We start from the raw sequence: 6000 nt of genomic DNA, 5'->3' as shown, positions 1-6000 counted from the left end.
AACCGCCGATCGTAATGAAACTTGGCGCGTGTATAAAAAAGAAAAACGTTCGACGCTTTTTTCAAATGACGCCCAGGATGAAAATGTCTTGCGGAACGACGGGGACAAACTGTTCTAGAAATATCGTACATTTTCCGACTTTTCGAGAAAATAAGCATTTCTTCGTGGCATGTCTCTTCAATTGTTCGTCGACTAAATCAATATACTTAGCATAATTCGTTTTATCACTTACAAACTTAATTTCAGTGTGTCCATAGTATCCAATTCCGGCCCACACCATTACTCCACCACCACCGTGTTGCCGTGTACATAAAATTTGCTGTTCTTTACGCAAATCGTGGAAATAACATCGGTAGCCATCCGGTCCATCTAACGCAAATCTCTTCTCATCAGTAAAGACACTTTTTGCCATTTTTTCTTCGAATGAATATACTTCTCAGCAAATTGTAAACGTGCTCCTTTATGTTGCTTCGTTAGCGGTGGTTTACGCTTTAATTTTTGGCGTTTTATGTATTTACACTTTTGTACAATACGTTGTACATTACATATTTTGGTATTTACTCCAGCTTCTGCTGCAATCTCTCTTGTAGTAGCAGCAGAATTGGATGCAGTTCTTAAAATTGCACGCCGCTGACGATCAGTTGTCACTGTTGGACGACCTGTGCTCTTTTTTTTCCATATTCGTCTACATTTTTTAATAAATTGTAAATTACCTTGCGACTACGATTCAACAGTTTCGCAATTTTACCGATAGAACAATTTTCTTTACGTAAATCGTGTATTGTTAATATTTCAGGACCAGTCAATCTTTTACCGCGAGCCATTGTTGCAAAATTTCACAATATATTTAACACTGGAACACGAACAATCTTAACTACTCGCCGATATGAACAGACTGGCGCCTTGACGCTGACTGAAAATATACAATTTTGACTTTGCGCTATCATTTTGACGCAGCAGTCAGTACTACCGTTTACGTTTTCGGCTTAACGCTCAACCTATAAACAGAAACCGAGTGTTTACCCTGAACAGATACAACCTATTGCTAACTGAACAGTGATATATAATACGGGAACTGCTGTTCTTCGATTATATTTGCGAGAATTAACAAAATTAGATAATGTGCTATCTTTTTGTCGCGGAGTGTAGAGGAATAAAGTGGACATAACAAACAGTGTATCACCCTATTCCCTAACCAAGGTGCTCAATATTACCCAATACATGTTGAGAGAAGGCAATGGGAAATCATTCAACGCTGCCTTCGTATACAGCGTGGTCTTCAGTTTCCAGGAGCGAGATCGATTTGGCAAATGAGCGGCTGAGATCGATTTTTCGGCGGAACGGGCAGAAATAACAGCGGGAGGAGCGGGTTGACGTTAATCGGCGAACATTTCTCGGCCGATCGATTCCCTCGCTTCCGGTTGGCTCGTTCGCGAAGGATCCCGCGATGCTTAGGAATTGATGCGCGCCGCTAAAGGAAACGAAAAAAGGACGGTGGAAAATGGCTCGTGATCGATGCGCGTCCGCGAGGCGCCGCCGCCGCATCGCCAAAAATTTTCCCCGTCAGCCCCGTCGAGCTGCCCGCTTTAATATTAACCGTGCTGCTCGACTATTTTTGCCCGTGCGATCGACTTTTTGCCGCCACGCCACGCCACGCCACGCCACACGGTGAAAACTGTTATCGATCATGGGGGCCCCCGGTGCCCGGGAGAAAAGAGATCTCGGAAGTTACCGCGTGCTTAGATAACTTCCAGCGAACTGTTCCGGCCCGGGTCCCGAGATAATTATCGCCCCGGCGAGTTCCCTGTCTTCCAGTTTGTATATCAACGAGTCTCTTCGGCTGTTCGATCGATCGGAAACTCGGCTGGCCCCCGCGCCTTACGCGTTTCCTCCACGTCTCTCTCTCTCTCTCTCTCTTACTGAAAAAAACCTCTTCTTTCCTCGTACAATGTCGCCGTTCCGGAAGAACGATGACGAAACTGCCGAAGAACCTGGTTCCTCAAAGGGACCGTTACGCGAAACACCCGTGAAATGACCTCTAGCGATCTTCTTCGAGTTTTCCCCGTCAGTCTTCCCACGTAGCATACCGATCATTCGCCTGGAGATACTCGAGTCCGACGGTATTAAGCACCTCGGTTCTCGGACGAAATCCTTCTCCGGCGAGCTTGCTAGCTGCCCTTCGATTTCGATGATCTTCGAACGCTAGGCATGTTCTGCAGGGTTCAGTCTTGCAGTTAGAAGGTTAATATGTTCCTGTGCGCTTGTGGCGTTCGTTATTCCAGCAGTGCTATGAGACTCGTATGTTGGCACGCGTTAAATATGCTGTTCCGATTTTGCGCGACTGTTGCAGGGATTGGTGAGCCATCGAAACGGGTTAATAAGTTCCTGGGTCGTTCGAATCCCTGGCCTGGAAGCGGCGTTCGTGCTCGGTGGGCTCGAGAGCAGCGTGTTCCAGATCGTCGGCCCCTGGAGCGACGACGAGCATCTTCGTCTTCGTCTTCGAGTAATCTCGAGCAGACTGATCGAGCACAGCACGCCGGAATAGGTGTACGGTGGTGCGGCTCGATGCTGATCGCAGGGAGCTTGACCCGGTGAAGAGAGAGAGAGAGAGAGAGAGAGAGAGAGGGAGAGGGAGAGCTGGCAGCGTGGGTGGCAACGGGGGTGGCAAAACGGGGCTGAGATCGGACGAGCGGGGGTTGCTCGCCCCGCTGTCGTTAGTGCCGTAAGGCGCCGCTCAAGAACCTGCTACCACTTTCAATCGCTGGCAACTGGCATGCCGGTCACTGCCGGTCACAGGCCGGTCCTCGAGCCGAGCCGAGCCGAGCCGAGCCGAGTCGAGGCCCCCGGAGCCCTCGAGTTTAATGTCAGCCTCGCCTGGCAATTGCACGCGTTTACTACGAGGATTACATCCAGTGTCTACTCGGTGGTAACGAAGTAGCGAGCCAATAAACTCAACGGGACCATAAATAGAAGCTCTCTCTCTCTCTCTCTCTCTCCTCTGCTCCTGCTGCCGCCTCCGCGTCGTTGCTTCTGCTGCCTCGGCCTGGCCGGCTACAGAATTTTTCCACTCGAGGAACTTGTCACAAATTGTGGGACTACCGGTGTCCGCTGTAACTCGAACGGACCTTTGTCTTTCGGGAACCAACGCGTTAAAGAATATTTTCCTGTTTCTCCACGCTGCGACCTTATGCAACGTTCTGCTCTTCTGAACCTTCTTTGCATTTGCTCGACGATTCTATTAGGATATTGCATCTATAGAGTGTTCATTTGAAAAATTTCACACTCGACGAAACGGTACAATCTTATATCGAAAGACAGAAACAAGAGATCGATAGAGGACAATTTTGTTTTCGAACGGTACCTGCTAGTGGAAGTGGAAAACATCAACGATTTGTGTCAATGAATTTTACACAATAATATGCTTCGCTCTACTAGTGTGCGGATAAAAGAAAGTATCCCACGAAAATTGCTGGTCTTGTTACGTACAATAAGATCCCATAATAAGAGATATAGATTTCCATTTGAGAAAGCAAGGTTGACCTTCAAATGAGCTTGAAAACGCCACCCAAAACTCTGATACTGCCCTCCTCTTTCCCCCTCGAAATCCTTGGACACGTGTTTTACACTTTTTGAATATCTTTTACACTTTTCGAGATGTTCGGCTGGAAAGTTTTCAAACGAACACCCTGTACACATAGTTCTGATATTTTTAATTTACGATCATTAACGCGTTAACTGCCACGTCAGTCATATATGACCGACAGTGATTTTTATCCAGATAATCCGAATTTTATTGCAGTCTTTCGAATTCAAAGGGGTTAAGACAGCATCCCTTAAAATACATTTTAAATTTCTAGTTGTGGTTTCATTCATTAAATTACTCTGAGTTTGCAAGAATCGCTGGGGTTGATATGTGGCACTTGACGTGTTCAGATTGTAAACTTACATCCATGAGGAATTGTACAACAAATTTATTAAAGAAAAAGAGAAAGAAAGAAAGAACGATTTAGTAAAGAAAAATGGCTAAAAATTTGGACCGTTCTTGTTATCTCTATAAAGTAATGTGAAATGGTGATGTTCGGTGCTCCGTGAACCTAGCGTCGAGTTTATTTGAAGTCTTGGACCCCGATTTCTTCAGGGTTGATAGAGCAGGCTCTGAACCGTTATCAATTTTTGTTCGCAGGCTCGCCACTTTGCATTTCACTCGAACGTGCCGCGAACGCGGGAAGATCCACGGACAAATAATTGGTTTATTTTGTTTTGGAATGAAACGCTGCGCTTGCGGGGGTGGGATCTAGGCTTATCTTCGCTGCCGCTTACGCTGATTTGACCCTCGCGGAGGGTTCGGCGTAGAGTAAACAGTAACCTGCTTATAACACCGGTGTAAGTATTCCTTGCCGCTAATTGTGTTACCGGTTACCCGCACAAATGGTGATTCGAGGGTAAACAAGGGGTAACTTTATCGGCGGGACGTCTGCCTTCGCGTTGCTTCCGAAGAATCCGTGTTTTCAACTGATTTCCCAATGCTCTACGCATTTAATCTGTTCGGCCATTCTTAAACATTTCGTTCGCACATCCTTTCCGAAATTTTCCGTAGAAGTTATTCTTCCTTGTTCAGGCGAACGTTGAGAAATATTTTTGCGTTCTTTTTTTGCAGCGATCCTCCCACTTGTTGCGTTGAGAAAAATTCCTGGAACCGCACACATTCGAAATGGTTGAACGTTGGAGCACCCAACCACCGCTGTATCAACACTCAAAATATCCAGTTGTAAATTCGTTTGCAATTATCTGAGAAAGTAGAGGGCTACTAAGCAAGAATATGTAACGAATTTTAATTGTTGAATGTTGCGTCTGTACAGGACAGAGGACACGGGAAGTCGCGCAGTAAATAAATGGCCGACCACCAACCGAGAAGCTCAGAAAATCCCATAAAATAAGGGTAATTTATCGAATCAGATAGAAATGGAAAAGTTAGAATGTATGACGCCGAGAGTACTCTATCAACCTTCTTGCATTTTGCAAGAACCAAATTCGCTACACATTCCCGTTTCCGGGAGACGCGGCAGTTCCGGTGTTGAATTGAAACGAATTAAGATAATCCATCAACGAAAACGATGCAATGACAATTGATTGGAGAACGTTGGGAAGAACGGAAAAATGGCCGGAGAAGAATTCCGGTAGGTTTACCGTGAAGAGGAAGAAGAGGACGATCGAAACCGAGTTTTTGTTCGGGTTCGCGGGTTTCGACGGGTTCCGACGAGGGTCTGGGCTCGCGGAGGCCCATTTCCCGGTGATGTGAAATTTCGCGTCATTATGTGCTCTCCTAGCGGAACAATCTCGCGTCGACGCGAACCGGGATGACGCGCGCTTCGGATTCGCGGTTAGTTCCGGGCGGAGCGCGAGTTACACGCGTCGCGGCCGCGAATTATTCGACTGTGGAGTATAGCGCGCGAAGCACACAGCATGGAGCGCAGAGCATGAGAGCGCGGAGCGGAGGCGTCGAGCACCCGGATAAAATCTCCCACGTGCCCTCCATCGAAACTACCCCCGCAGTGCCATCAGCATTTTGTTTCGAGCGGAACTTTCTCTCCTCGATTTGATCTCGCAGCAGTTTTCTTCGAGGGTGGGAAAAACTTAGCGACCGCGGCCACGGCTCCCCTTCAGCCTGGTCGGAATCCCCTTAGATTAAACGCTCTGTATTTCAATCTTTCTAATGGCGGGTCTCGATCAAACGAACCAATTCTCACTTCGATAAATCCTTGCTCGTCTAACCCCTTGCACTACTATTTATTTTCTGACTATAATGATTTGGAATTCTCCATCGTTCAGAATTTCAAACAAAGGATATATATCAACTACAACAAAGTAGAATTTTATTTCGGTTTAAAGGTACTTAGATTAGCCCTTAGCACTCGAATGGCGACTGTAAGGCGCCACTAAAAATTCCTGTATCATTAGTTTTACATTCTTAAATTTGTTTGTATTTAATAAATTACTAAA

Source organism: Halictus rubicundus, chromosome 8 (assembly GCF_050948215.1).
Source record: "Halictus rubicundus isolate RS-2024b chromosome 8, iyHalRubi1_principal, whole genome shotgun sequence".
Classification (NCBI taxonomy): Eukaryota; Metazoa; Arthropoda; class Insecta; order Hymenoptera; family Halictidae; genus Halictus; species Halictus rubicundus.
Note: the sequence above shows the minus strand (reverse complement) of the source record.